Source organism: Fukomys damarensis, unplaced genomic scaffold (genome assembly GCF_012274545.1).
Source record: "Fukomys damarensis isolate Sample0158 unplaced genomic scaffold, DMR_v1.0_HiC HiC_scaffold_37, whole genome shotgun sequence".
Taxonomy (NCBI): Eukaryota; Metazoa; Chordata; class Mammalia; order Rodentia; family Bathyergidae; genus Fukomys; species Fukomys damarensis.
In genome coordinates, this window is record NW_022900949.1 from 56,405,754 (window position 1) to 56,421,098 (window position 15,345).

A 15,345-nucleotide genomic window follows, 5' to 3' on the forward strand; every position below is an offset into this window, starting at 1 on the left:
AGGAATGCGGGCCTTGCCAGTTTCGTCCCCCTGGGAAGGAGCCAATTTTCACAGGTCCTTTTGCCAACTTCTAGCTCTTCTTTCTAGCTTTTAAATTTAGTGTTTAGGGCTATCTTAGATTCTTTGTTGATTCTTCTAGAAATAATGCTATTTCAGTTGTCAATTTTTTTTTTTTTTTTTTTTTTTGGTACAGGGGATCAAACTCAGGCCCTTGCACTTGTGAGGCAGGCGGCAGAGCCACTGAGCCAAATCCCAGCCCAGTTGCTAAAATCTGATAGTATATGTTTTTGAAAATTTTCATAAGTTCTCAACATTAAGCTGATTAGACTTTCAGTGGAGATTCTATGAAAGTACACTCATGGGCAGGTGCAGATAGGAGGCGACAAGGGAATGGACCGCTTACAAATAGGAAAGAGTCTAGGAAAATAAAGGTAAAGAGAGAGGAAAAGGGGAAGAGAAAATAATTAGAATAAAGATATGCTATGTAGAAAAAGATGATAACCTCAGTGAATGTAAAATTCATGTGTCATCAACATACAATAAGATTAATAGTATTAAGAATGATAATGGGGAAAGGTGACTTAGAGGAGGGAGGGAAGTGAGAGGGAAGGGGAATGGGATTAAAAACGAAACAAGTTGTACTATGTACATATATCTACTCACCAAGGTGACTTTCAATATCATGTACTGCAAACATGTACTAATAAAAATAAAATTAAAAAATCTTGCTAGACTGTTTGAGTTGACATGATGTCTTTGATACTTGTAATCTATGTGGTCATGAGCAAATTTAAGGCTCAGTTTCCTCATTTATAAAATAAGGCTAACAATCATACCTAATTTAGAAATGTAGTAAGCATTTTAATGAATTAATTAATGTAAAACACTTAGGTTTGGTAAATGTTATGTGTCTGCTGTTTTTATTTTTATTATGATGTGTTTGCAATAAATAATAATCACATTCTTTATGGGGAGTTGGTACATATGCATAACACATCTTAATTCTTTTTTTACCCCTTCCCTCTTCTCTCCCCTTTTCCTTCATCTCTTGATCCCTTTCCCATTTGAAAAAGCTCTACTTCCTATTATCTTTTACTTTGCCCCTTATTTATCTTTTGAGTTCCTCACATAAGAGTAATCATGTGATATGTAAGCTTGTCTGTCTGATTTATTTCACTTTGTGGTCTCCAGGTCTGTCTATTTTCCTACAAATGACTCAAGTTTATTTTTCTTTGTGGTAGAACAGTACTCTTTTGTGTGTAAATAACACATTTTCTTTATCCCTTTATTTGTTGATGGACATATAGGCTGCTTCCAAGATTTAGCTATCACAAATTGTGCTACAGTAAACATGGGTGTGCATATACCACTGTAATATGATGCTTTAAACTCTTTTAGGAAGATATCTAGATGGGGAATAGCTGGGTTAAATGGAATTTCTAGTTTTAGTTTTTTGAGGCATCTCCATGTTGATTTCCATAGTAGATGTATTATTTCACAGTCCCACTAAGAGTACAGAACTGTTGTTTTTTAATACAGCCTCAAATAATTTGTCATTATTTGATTTCTTGATGAAACAGGGGAATAATGAGATCTGTTTTAATTTACATTTCTGTTATGGCCACTAATGTTGGACATTTCTTCATGTATTTATTGGCCATTTGTACTTCTAAGAAGTGTCTATTCATTGAACTTGCCCATTTTTTATTGGTTGACATTTTATGTACGATCATTTCATATAAAGTCAATTTATCTAAGCTACCTTAATTTCTCTCACACACACACACACACACACACACACACACACACACATACACGAGCCTCATATGGTTTTGGTTAGGGTTTTCCCTAAGAGAAATCTGTAGAAAATATGAAACAGAGACCAGGATCACAACAGCTCCTCTGTGGGAGATCTCTGCCTCAATATCTCTGTGGCTGGCCTGTGTCATACAGTGGGTTCTCTGGAAAAGGTGCCAGTTCATTCTGAAAATCATCCATGTCTTTAAGGTTGGATGTAAAGAAAGATATAAAGTTCCAGTTTGTCTTTGTACTCCCCCAGTCAGAGCATCTTTCTTTCCCATTTCATAGTTCTGTTGACACAAAGTCAGCATCGCATAGAGAAACGAGAGCCTTTTGCTAACTTCTCAGCTGGTTCCTGCAATTGAATAAATCTGTTCTACAGCACTCATGATGGGGTGCTTCACTTATGAAACCATGACTGGTAGTATATTTGAGACTCCTTCAATGTTCCATTATACTACTGAGTAAGATGTTGCAGTTTACATCATGTGTGTTCTGCATATTTCTTGATGGGATTGCTCACAGCTATTTTTATGTGTTCTTTTGATATTGGGAGTGGGATCCTTTGTTTTTCTTATCATAGCTTCCAACAAGTAAACTTAAAGAAATTGTTCATTCTTTACCTAATTTACATTGTATATAAAGCATTGCAGCCACGCTCTTATTGCTTCTAAAAATTTTTCAGGCACTTTTTACACTACTTAAGAAAGGAGATAGTCTGGAAACACAGTGCTGTATGTCCTTTTAGTGCTGCATATGACTCACCTGTCCCATTAACAATCCCTCTGGTTCCCCTCCAGTTATTCCCTCCTTCCCACCAGGAACTGTCTCTCTCCCTTCTTTTTTCTTGAGCAAAAACTTTGATCTTTGCTCAGCTAACTTTCGGAAAATGGTGCTATGAAACTCTTCCATCATACTATATATTGTTGAAAAGAAAAATAAAACTGCTCTCTGAACTCTCAATTTCTCCCACTTTTATTACAGCTCTTGGGATTGGTTAATCAGTTCAACCCACAAAATAAAGCTCTTATTTTTTTCTCCAGCCAGTGATAATCAGATCAAATTGCAGACTTGAAGTGTAAATGACCCAGAATCTGAATGAACTTACCCCTGGTGAAATTTCAGCCCCAAAGAAAACTGGGTCTGACTTCACTCTCAAAATCCAGCAGGGAGCCAACAGAAAGGAAGAAAGCTGAAAGAGAGAGGACCAAGATTAAATAAGCAAATCATGAACTGTTAAGGAAAAGAATAATTTCCCCAGTCCATGAGGCTATTAAAAATGCAGTTCTTAATGACCAGAACATAACATCATTGCTTACATAAAGAGGACCATTCTTCATCCACAGCTCTTAGCTGAATCACTGGTATTTAACCCACAACACAAATCATACTTTAAAATGCTATAAGTAAAAAAAAGAATGAATAAATAGTTTTGCTGAACAAAAATACTGTGCTTTCCTCTAAAATAAATGGAAGCAAAAAGCTTTCTGTTCACTGGAACTTTGAGCCAAATCGTGTCCACCATCTGTTACTGTACAGGCTATAGGCTAAAAATATTTTTGTATTTTTAAACCATGTGAGTAATCAAATGAGTAATATTTTATGATATATGTAAATTATGTGAAGTTTAAATTCAGTGTTCATAAAATGTTTTATTAGAACACACACATCGCTACGCATCTGTTTACACATTGTATATGTCTTGTTTCACATTACAAGTTCAGTAGTTGCAAGAGTGTGGCCTAAAATGCTTACTATCCTTTTTTTTTTTCTTGTTTATTAGTACATGTTTGCAGTATGTAATGATTATATTCCTGGTAGGGAGATGGTACGTGCGTGCACATAACACATCTTAATTCTTTTTTCATTCCCAATCCCTCTCATCTCCCCCACTCTATCTTTTGATTCCCCTTCCCCTTTGAAAAAGATCTATTTCCCTACTTCCTTCTTTTGGTATTTCACTATTTCCATTCTTTTGCTGTTTAAAATTGTTACATGTTTGTAGTGTATGCTTCCATTCCTTGTGGAGAATTGGTACATATAGATAACCCCCCATCCATCTCGATTCCTTGTTCTTTTTTGTATGTTTGCAGTATATAATGTTTACGTTCCTCGTATGGAGTTGGCTCATGTTCACATCTTCACTCCTTTTTTCTTCCCTTTTCTCCTCCCTCCACCTCTTGACCCCCTTCCCCTTTTAGAAAGGTCTACTTCCCTACGTCCTACTGTCTGACTTTTATTTTGCTCTTTATCTATATTTTGGGTTTTTCATATAAGAGAAATCATATGAAAAAGCTTGTATGTCTGATAAAAACATGATGGTCTCAAGGAGCATCCATTTTCCTAAAAATGACAAAGGAAGTTTGCTGATCCTTGGGTAAACCAAAATTTCTCAATGTTAGCACTACAGATACATTTTGCCACCCCTACCTGTTCCACTCTCTCACTCACCCTTATCAAAAATGTCTTCAGACATTGTTAGCCTTCTCTTGTGGAGCAAAATCCCTCCTGGTTGAAGCTATATGGATGATTTAGGTTGCTACAGGATAAGAAAGGCAAGGGGTAGGGTATGAGAAAAGAGGAGAGGCAAGTGAAAAAAAATTACCATATTTTTTCTGAGATTTTAAAATGCTATTTTTAATTCCAAAACTTACCAAATATGAAATATATAGTGGCATTAAGAAATAAAGCACACATAATTTGAAGTATGAAGGGATCATAAAGTAACTTCTGATTTCAACTTCAGCCTTCTCTTTAGCAGCCCCACTAAGTAAAATGCAGCACCTTCTACTTGTAAAGATTTCTATAACGTGGGTTTTCTGACAAACTCTCAATGGAATTCTGAGAAGCTTAATACATTTATTTTGTTACAGACCTTGGGCCTTATTTCTTTAGTTTCCAGAAAGCTCTCTGCTGAAATGTTTCCTCAGAAAGCAGGGAATTCATCCTGGAGAAGAACTTTTCCCCCACAGAGTTCTTTTCGATTTAACCTTGTTGAAACCTTCCTGAACTCAGGCTTTTTGACTTTATACTTGTGATGACCTGAAAAACTAGTTTGCCAACTGTGTCTAGGAATCCTATCTTGAGTTTATCTGTGAGTCTCACAAGTCTGGCATGCCTAGAAGTTGTGGGGTATGTTAAGTAACAGTTTTAAGCCTCAGGGCTAAAGCCTCCTGAGGAGAATTTGTCCAGAGGGACAAATGTACCATATACATGGGCTTAGCTCAAAACACCTGATTTGAGTACAGTGAGCTATCTCTTATGCATGTGTATCTCCAGGCCACTAGAATCATACCACTAAAATAAAGCTGGAAGAGCAATTGCCTCTAAACACTGTAAGGCATGAGTTAATTTCTACCTACAGAAGAAATGTAAAGAAACAATTTTCACCTTTTTCTGGGGTTTTCATTTTGTTAATTTAATTGTTCAAAATCACATCCATGAATAGTTCTGAAGTGTCATCAGATGTCACTAAGTGCAAGAAGGCTACGATATCCTCATGGAGAAAATACATGTGTAAGTGTTACATTTAGCATTGTTGGACATGAGCTCATTGTTAATATATCGGCAAGATTTTTTTTTTCTTTTTTTTGGTACTGGGGATTGAATTTGGGAACTTGCACTTGTGAGCCAGGCAGCAGAACCACTGAACTAAATTCCCAGCCCAAGAAGATATTCTAAATAAGTTACCTTTAAATGGAAATCCACATAAAGCAAAATTCTATATTTATCAGCTGACATAATCATTGCAACCAGTAACTTTTAGGATGCTAACATTTTATTTCTTCCTGGATTTACAGTTCAATATTAGCTAATTCAGTACTCTTGATGATGTCAGAGAACATAACCACCTAGTATAATAAGCACCAGCTATATATATTCACTCAGAAAAATAAAGTATATTGAGAAAAAATAATCACCAAGCTGGATTTTAAAAACATTGGTTAGTGACATATGGACAATAAAATATTTTATTCAAATTGAAAAAAATCATTTGTTGCTTACCAATTTTCTATAAATTTGCACTTTACAAAATCTTTGATTTCAAAAGAAAGTCAAAGTTACAATCACCTAAAGCATCAGATGAGGTGTAATGGTTTAGATATAGGGGGTGGAGCCTCCTTGGAAGAGGTGGGTCACTGGGGGAGTGACCTGGATGATATATCTCCTGCCTCACCTGCGTGCTTCACTATTTGATTCCTGGCTGTCATAGGATGAGCAGCTTTCCTTCACTGTCCTCCTCTGATATGTGATTTTTGCCTTGCAGCCAGCCAGCTATGGACAAAAAACTATGAGGAAAAATAAACTTTCCCCCCTTTAAGTTCTAGGCATTGCATATTGTGTCCAATGATGGGAAAGTGGCTAAGCCACATTTTAGTACCAGAAAAGTGAGGTTGTTGCTGTGACTGTACCTGACCATGGGATTCAGAAATCTTTGGAAGTGGTTTGTAGGAGGAGTTTGAAAACATTTGGAGATGTCAGCTAAAGACCTGGAATGCTGTAAGTCAAGCTTGATGGGAGCATCAGGTCAATGCTCAGAAGACCAGAATGCTGATAGAAATTCAGACGGTAGACTTCAGTTGGGAACAAGGACTGCATAGGCAGCTGGACTAAAAGCTCTGTATATTGTGTTCTGGCAGAAAATTTGTCAACATTTTGATCATGTCCTGAGACTTTGCAGGAGACAAGATTAAGAGCAGCAGATTAATTAATTTGGCAGAGGAAATTTGAAGGCAGTAGCATAGGCATTCTTATATACTTTTAGCAAGATTTATAGGAAAATCAAGAGCAAATAACATAGCTGAATAATTTTAAAAGTTTGCAATTTCAATAGAATGAAAGTGTCTGAAAAATTGGGGCAAAGAATAGCAAAGTATGGTCCCTTTGGAACTGTCTCCATTCATACACAATAACTGCTAAGGCCTAGGAAATTAAGTGATAATGACATCTGCCAGTGAGGAGCTGTCCTAAGCATGGCTCCACGAAGCAGGGCTCCATTAGGGGACTGGAACCTGGACAGAGAACAGGTACAATTCCTGGTCCCTTGACTGATTGTCTGGTTCTTTTTGAGCCTTTATTTTTCTTTTCTTTATATAATGGAGATAACAATAGTATCAATCTCATAGCTTTGTTTAGGGGATTAGGTTAGGAAGATATACAACTCCTAGAACAGTATTTTAAGAACTCCCTGTGTTTTTAACAAGTAAGACAGAAACTGAAACCATAGCCAGTGGAACCTGACTATTCAGCTGAATGAAAATGCCCCCATTACACAAAATTTGTGGTCTAATGATGCTTTTTATAGCACTAGGAGCTGCTATGTTCACTAAATTATTTTGCAATTAGAAATATGAATAAGTACCACTTTGCAGTATGCAGTTATATTCACATGTTCGATGATTTTATAACTATCAAATATGTATTGGACACAATCTATAAGTGTAGATTAAAAATAAAAATGTTAGTTTTTTTTTTAAAAAAGGTACTGACTGTTGAATTCTTTTATGCCACTCACAGTAGGTTTATTTAATATGAGACCCAAAAGAGCTCAGAAAGTGGGGAATTGTGATCTCTATAAAGTTAACATAATGTGTAGTCTAAAACTAAACTAAGTGGGTGCAAGGTAGGGGTGTAGTTCAGTGGTAGATATCCTGGGTCCAATCACTACCCAGCACAAAAAGAAAAGAAAAGAAAAAAGGAAGCTTGGTAGGTTTTATTTCAAATAGTTATTTGGTTTGGAAAAAGCAAGACATAAATTAATGACCCAGTATGAATATGGTGTTTTTATAAGGGAGGCATTTTTCACTTTCATTTGCAATGGATGCTCTCATTCTCAACAGTTAATAATTATTCAAATCTTATTCATATTATCTTTTATTTCAATTATCAACTCCCTTAAATATAATACTATCTACTTATATGTCTGTGAAAATGTGCAGAAAATAACTCAGAAAGTAGACATTATTCTTCGCTGTTCTTAGAGCTTCAGCCAGTAAAGATCTGACCCAAACCAACAAGGAATATAAATTTGAAGGGTAGAGAATAAAAAAGCATTATATGATACGTATTTTGGGGATTTCCCTGACATGTTTTTCCAAAAAACACTTTATTTGTATAAATTCATTAAAATTAGAAAAGTCTTCGTTAAAGTTTGGATAGGAAATATTTCTGATTTTGAATACTTGTTCTAAACACCTTGGTGTATACAAAATGGCCTTCTCTTTGGGAAAACTGGGGAGCAAAAGGTTCCAAATAGCGTCTTAAATATAAACATGTTTAGAAAGATGCTGATGCAGCAGAGTATAGCTCTAAGGTCCAGAGCAGTGGGAGTATGCTGAACCAGGCCACAGGTCACTTCTTCCACAACCTCAGGGAACCCATGCGTTGCTCGTGTCCAATGGGATGACAGTCAGGCTCATGGGAATGGCCTGGGAAGTGTTCCTTCAAAGGAGACAAATAGTCTTCAAAAGCACTTTCCCTGCAGCTTTGAATTAATTTACAGAAATAGAGAAGGAGTAAGGTCCTGCTATGGTTTATATCTAGATGTTCCCTAAAGCCTCACACACTCATAAGCAAGTCTTTGGAAAGTGACTGGATTACGGGGATTTATGGCTGAATTTCTGTGGAGAGGTGAGACCTAGATAGAAGAGAGGGGTCACAGGAGGAAGGCCTGGGTTCCCTCCTGAGCTCCTCCCTTCACTCTCTCTGTTTCCTGTCCACCACGTAGACCATATTGTGAGCTGCTCTCTTCTGCCATGCACCTCTGCTATTCAGTCCTGCCTTGGAACCAGCTGACTATGGACTGTAACCTTGAGACAAAATAAAGCTCCCCTCTAATTTGAGGGCATGAGGCACTGTGTCTGAGCAACAAGGAAAGTGATCAAGACATGCTTTAAGTGAATTCCTTGCTAGCATTTTATAAAGCATATAGGAAGTTTACCCTATGTACCCAGGTGTACAAGAATATCGTTTCTCTATGCCATGATCTGTCACACCTGTTGGGAAAATCAATATCAAGATTATTACACCCTTTTACCAGGTCATGGTATGGTCCTGGCAATCTTATGCACAGAAGAACATTTTAAAGGTTGGAGAAATGTTTAAGAATTTGGTCCCACTTTGTTACATGCAAACCTACATGGTTCCTTCAAATCAGAGGAACTGTTCTTTCTTGAGGTGGATATAAGATTCTGATAGCAAGTCCATTATCTGTCATCTTTCCCAAGGCATCCAGAAGACCCCAGATCTCTGACCCCTTCCTAATCTGGGGATATTGTTTCTCTTTATGCTGGTGTTAAGGGCACCTCTGGAGCACTCTCAGATTTACCTAGATCACAGTATCTCGGTGTGATCTCAAGATCAGAGGCATCAGAAACACCCGAGAGCTTGTTATAAACGTAAATTATCAAGCCCTGCACTTGACCGAAAAACCATAATTTCTAAAGTAAGGGCCTAAGAATAAGAATTTGAACAAAACCTTCATGTAATTCTATGCAAGTTTAAATTTGAAGAAACAATCCAACCATTTTAGATTTTTGAAAACAAAAGTATGGGGTAACTTGTTTTCAGCTTTCAGTATACAACACCCATCCCTTGGTGTTGTATACCAACTAGCTTGGATATATTCAGACAATAAACACTGAACACTAAACAGAAAATATAAACATGTTTCAGACTTTTTGATTTCTCAATAATGGGAAAATCAACACATGAATTAATATCTGTCTTAGTTACTTTCTCATTGCTGGGACAAAATATCCAACATCAACAAGTTAAAGAAGGAGAAATTTATTTTGGCTTACAGTTTGTGGAGGTTTGAGTCCATAGTCTACTGGCTCTAGGGCAAGGTGGCATGGTAGAGAGGCAGGGCAGATAGGAAGCAGAGAGAGATAAAAGGAGGAAGGAGAGAGATGTACCTTTCTAGGCCACGCTCCAAATGTTGTACCTCCTCCTCTCCTTTCCTTTCCATGAAATGGTATAGGCAGATACTTGTGAATCATCATTGGCGATAGATAGAATGGAAGTAAAAAAAAAGGGGAAGTGGGTCCTTGACTGAAGCCCACCTAGCTATCCTGGACCATTAGGCAAGAAAAATAAATTTTCTTTAATCCGTAATTTGTTGGGTACTTTTTTTTTTAACCATAAATTATATTTTCACATAACTATGAAACAAACAAGGGCCCAAGTGAAGAATCAAGGCAATGCTCATAATATACTGAAGCCCAAATGACACCAAAGCCCACAAGTGCCTGGCACTTTGCTGGTGCTCCACAAAGTTACTAAATGAATGATTGTGACATAGTCAAAAGCTAATGAGACAAAAGATGTCCCACTGTCTCATAAAATAATCTGTCTGAATTTATCTCTAAATGGCATGTTACAAATGACGCTGAGAAGAACAAACAGCAGACAAATAGTAACAAAGGTTAAAATCAAACGGAAATCTTTGAGGGCTCCATGTAGAAATGATTGTTAATTATACAGCCATCATTTAAGTGATCCACAGCTAGTAATCACAGTCACTATCATTTTCCAAAACAAAAGACTTCCACATGTACAGACAGGTAAATAATTCTTTCAACAAGTTTGATGAGACATCAAGATTACTATGCTATACATGGTCTACAAGAAAATGAAAATTTATTGCTACAATACGCAGAGTGAATACAAAGCAGCTTTAATTGTGTAAAAAGGCATATTTTGGTAGCATATGGCATGATTCCAACTCCATTTGCTGAACATTTTTCAACATCTTTTTCTACTATGTGAGAGATATTCCAATAAATACAACTTGGATTTTAAATATACCAATAAAAATACATATAAAAATATAGGAAGGAGTATTACCAAAAACGGATGTTCATATTTTCAAAAAATAGCAATTAATAGTGCTTACATGGCTTTATCTATGTTGACACATATACACAAAGCACATATTAAGTGCACTGAGTGACCTCTAGCACATGCTACTTCCTTTCTCTCTACCTTGTAGTATGGTGTTCTAAAATTGTAAATAATTTTCAAAATATGTAATTGATGATTTGTTCTGGAACCATAAAAAGGATTTTTGCCTATCATAAGTGCCTACATGTACTATATGTTCACAAATATCTCCATCCAGGCCAAGTAAAGAGCACTGCAATTTGTAAACAAACAAACAAACAAAAAGGACTATGACAGACATCAAGAGTTTCAGATATAAGTGAGGAAAAAATAACAACCTAAAGGCTGGCATATTGAAAGAAAGTCCAGTAGTTTACAGAATCCATACAGAGCTAAAAATGACTTCCCGTTTCCATTTTCCCCTAACCATGGGGACAATTGTTATAATGTCCCTCTGGCATGGGCAAACTTGGGATACTAGATATGTCTTTAAACTTCAATGGTTTCCTTGATTATCTACTCGTTCTAGACTCAGTTACTGTAGCACCACAAAGCTTATGTACTCAGTCCTGGGCCACTTGCAAGGTGGTTTTCCAGGCATACAGTCCCATAGATGGGTCATCCTGTTTTGGCAGTGTTAAAAGTTCTGAAGCAAATATCACTCACTCTCCTGTTTTCTTTGTGTTCTATTTTATCTCTTGTGCAAGTTTACCAACTTTATCAGTCTCCCCTGGGGTGGAATTGGGTTTTGCATGGTCAGTATTTTACCATTATGGTAAAGTCAAAGCAGTTCCAGTGCTAATTTAATCTGTCTAATAGTATAGAGCCTTGCCTACAAGTGGCCCATGAGACCTGGTTCTATGTACCTTCTGTAGACATGACTCATATAACTGAGCCAACAACTGTGTATTCTTAAGAAGCTGACAACAGCTTGGAAAGGTATCACTTTGTATTTTGTTTCCCTCCTTCTCTGCCTCACTTCTCTCTTATCATTCACTCCTGTTTCACTGTTATTACATCTCCCCCCCAAAAAAAGCTTGACATTTGAGAGTCCCCCCCACCGCCATGTCTGTTTCCTAGGGAACCTGTTCTAAATCAGTGTCACGCCCTTAAATTTCAAATTTCTGAGCTGGAGCAGCCATTGGCTGATACCTAATACGGGCTACACTCCATGTCCTTGCTACCTGGGAACTGGGAAAAGGAACATCTGTCTCACTTCTGATGCTATGGTTGGAGGAGGAGTCCTGCCTCTCATCTACTGGATTAACCCTAAAAAGGAAGCTATTTAGATTCTGAACACAATGGTGAAAATGTTCCCTTTGAAGGAGTTTGCCCTTAAAAGCACCCTTGCCGCCGACACTTTCTCCAGGTGTGGGGTCTTCCCTTTATGTAGTACTACTCCAAGTACTCCTCCACTGCCATCTCCCAACTCTGCCAAACTTATCTTTGTTGAGGACTACTGTGACTCAGGTGGGCTTATTTTTCCTGTCTTTTCCATTGGACCACACATTACATACTGTCTCATTTGTTCTAGTCTCCTAGTTCCTGAATGCAGAATTAATTCTCCTTTGCACTTCACAGTACATAGCCTAACTGGTCAGCTCTCACACTTAGTCCTGGCACAGGTTAACATTCTAGTCTTTTACTTCCTTCAAAATAAGCATAGAAAGCTTCAGATATAAATAGAAAATACTGGACATCATACATCATTTAGGGAAAGGAAAGTCAGAATCAGTAGAGAATCTGGTTCCTTAGAACAACAAAGTGATGCAATATTTCAACCATTCTTTTTAAAAGAAGTTTCTGGGGAAAAGTCTTGAACTAGCTTCAGCAGAGATTTTCTTGTAATGGTTTATATCCTAGACTATGATGGTAGCCATCCATTTGGCAGCCTAATCTGGCAAAAATGTACACACTGTGTAACTGTTTAAGGATATCATTCATTCATACAAACACAAGTGATAGTGTTCTCTTTGCTCAGCCCTCACCTGCCCAGATTAGCAAGTATTCACTCTCAGATACTTCTGAGGATCCCAAAGCATGCTAGTGCATTGCCTTCTGGCTAACTGACACAGATGTTGTATTTGGTTCTGTAATTACTACATATAAGAATACCACTCTTATTATAAAAATTGTTTGTTGTAACAATTGTTTCCTAGGAGACAGTAGTGAAGGGCTTTGTTTTAACAAGTTTAGTATATTAATCAATTTCCTGACAGCAAGCGGTACAAGTACTGAAAAGCATCACTTTTTCTAGATTTTACACCATTACCTTAAGAGCCAACAGCACTTCTGTCTGTCACTCGCACAGCCCAGATGAGTGGACTCAGAGCTTCTTCCATCACAAGGCACCCTGATTACTCCTAACTGTAGGAGTTGTTCAGAGTAGACATCACCAATCACTTATTTCCCCAAAAGTCAACTAAGGGCCAGGGATTTGGCTCAGTGGTTCTACCGCCTGCCTTATAAGTGCAAGGGCCTGAGTTCAATCCCCTGTACCAAAAAAACAAAAACAAAAATAAACAAACAAACCAAAAAAACCCACACTACACTGAGATAACAAAAGTCAACTAAGTCCAGGTAGATTGTTAATTATAACAGAAGGCATAGACCCCATAAAAGAAAATTAAAAGGCAGAAAAGGGAAAAAGGAAAGCTCTTTATAAATCACTGTTCTTTCCTTCCCTTGGGCAGGTCTACTGCCTGTCTCTCTCTAGCTGTCAGCTAAATCCCATGTTTTAGAGTACAGTCTGTTGTGCAAACTGTAAATGCCTTTAAGCATGTAACAGACAGGGGAGGAACACTAATTCCTACCCTAACTTATCTCCATGTTTATGCCCCTTGAAAGAACTGATAATCTCTATAAAAACAGCACTCTAAAAATGACAATAATCTACCACATATACTAATATAATTAAGTTTAACTCTTCAGTGCCCTGACTTGGGTATAATGGAATTGAATTTGTCTCTTACCTTTTCATAACAAAAATCTCACTAATATATCTTTCAAAATAAATTTAGTCTGCTTCTTTACCTAAAATAAGAAGTCATCCTCATTTCTAGCAATCACTTTTTCAGAATCACTGGGGTTTCATCTTACAGCAACTTCTTACATATTTAACAAATACACAAGGTGCACCTTTCATGAATAAAGCTCTAGGCTAAGCACTGAGAATATCTCTCAGAAACAAGTCGGCCCAGCCTTATTTTGCAGCATGAAAACAGTGTGAGGAAAATAAATGGGTTCCAGAATCTGACAAAGGGTGATCATAAAAGTAGGTACAGCTTATACTCATTGCACAAAGAAGGAAATGACTCTTCACTGAGGTTGGAGGGGAAGGATTATAAAAGCTTCAGAAATAAAGAGGGACAAACTTTTGCCATAGTAAGTAACAAACAAAGGACATTTCAATTGGAACAAATTCACAAAGATGCTGTCAGAAAACCTCAAGCAGCTAGGAATATCAAAATACAGGAATAAGAAGAAGAGTACCAAGAGAGAACACTACAAACCAAAGAGGTATCTAGATGACGAAGAACTTTTCATATTGCACCTAAAAGTTTTAAACTCAAAAGAACTAAGGATGAAAGTGAAGTATTTTAATGACAAAAGGGCTGTGATTTTATTCCTGCCATTTGGAGATGTGATTAGTTACAGGGACCAGTTCTTGGACTGACATGATGTTCAAGGTAAAAAATTATGGCAGCTTTCACTGGGCAGCCCCAGAGCATCTCAGAAACTCGAATATAGTTTATAACTCACTGCATACTTCAGACCAGCTAGAGAGCAGATTTTGAATATTTACAATACAAGAAATGATAGAGGAAGTGAAGTGATGTAAATGCTAATTATCCTGATCTAATTATTTCCTATCACTTTATGCCCCATGAGTATGTATTATTATTGTACATCAGTTAAAAATTTAAAAAGAAATTAAGAAATCATGAGTCTAAGAAAATATAGAGTTAAGGATCAAAAACCTATATTCCTATCAACAAGTGAATGGAAAGAAAATGTGGCATATATACATAATGGAAAATGACACATCCATAAAGAAGTATAATTTTGAGTTATTTATAGGAAAATGAATGCACCTTGAGACTATAATGCTAAAAGAAACGAACTAGACACAAAGGTTAAATATTGCATATATATATATATATATATACACCAACTATAAATAATTTTTAAAACTAATTAAAGATAGGAGACAAGAAACAGGGAGGTAGGCATTTTGCAGGTGAGAAGGGGATCTAGGGATGATGGAAAGGGGAAAAAGGGAAGAGAAGAATATGTAAAAAGAATGAAGGTACGTTATGTACATGTACCAACCTCCTACAATGAATGCATTCATTATGTACTGCAAATATGTACTAACAAAAAAGATTTAAAAATAAAAATATAAAAGGGATCAACAGAATTTTGATGAGTATTTTTAAGAGGGGTCTAGGTACAGGAGAGAGGGATGTGACCATGGTGGAATTTTGGAGGGAAAGAGGTGGCACTTTTGTGGAGAGAGGGTACAAAGAAAAAGGTTGTAAATGGAATGGGAATGTGGCGATTTAGATAAAATTAGAGCAGTACAGGTTCTTAAATTCTAATTATTTGTGTCTTATACAGCTGAATACTTCAAAGCATGCCCCATTTTTTTTTTTTTTTTTT

At 36.8% G+C, this 15,345-nt stretch overlaps 1 protein-coding gene across 6 annotated transcripts in view; it reads right to left on the reverse strand.

The window, feature by feature from the left end:
• The window catches only part of Slc9a9 (solute carrier family 9 member A9), a 671,333-nt gene that overhangs the window by 601,404 nt on the left and 54,584 nt on the right, over positions 1–15,345 (reverse strand). For all 6 annotated transcript variants that reach the window (XM_010608158.3, XM_010608160.3, XM_010608159.3 and 3 more), the window contains 2 exons: positions 4,252–4,339; positions 2,909–2,992 (listed from right to left, as the gene is read on the reverse strand). The gene's annotated coding sequence lies outside the window, so the exon portion shown is untranslated. The remainder of the gene's footprint in view (positions 1–2,908; positions 2,993–4,251; positions 4,340–15,345) is intronic.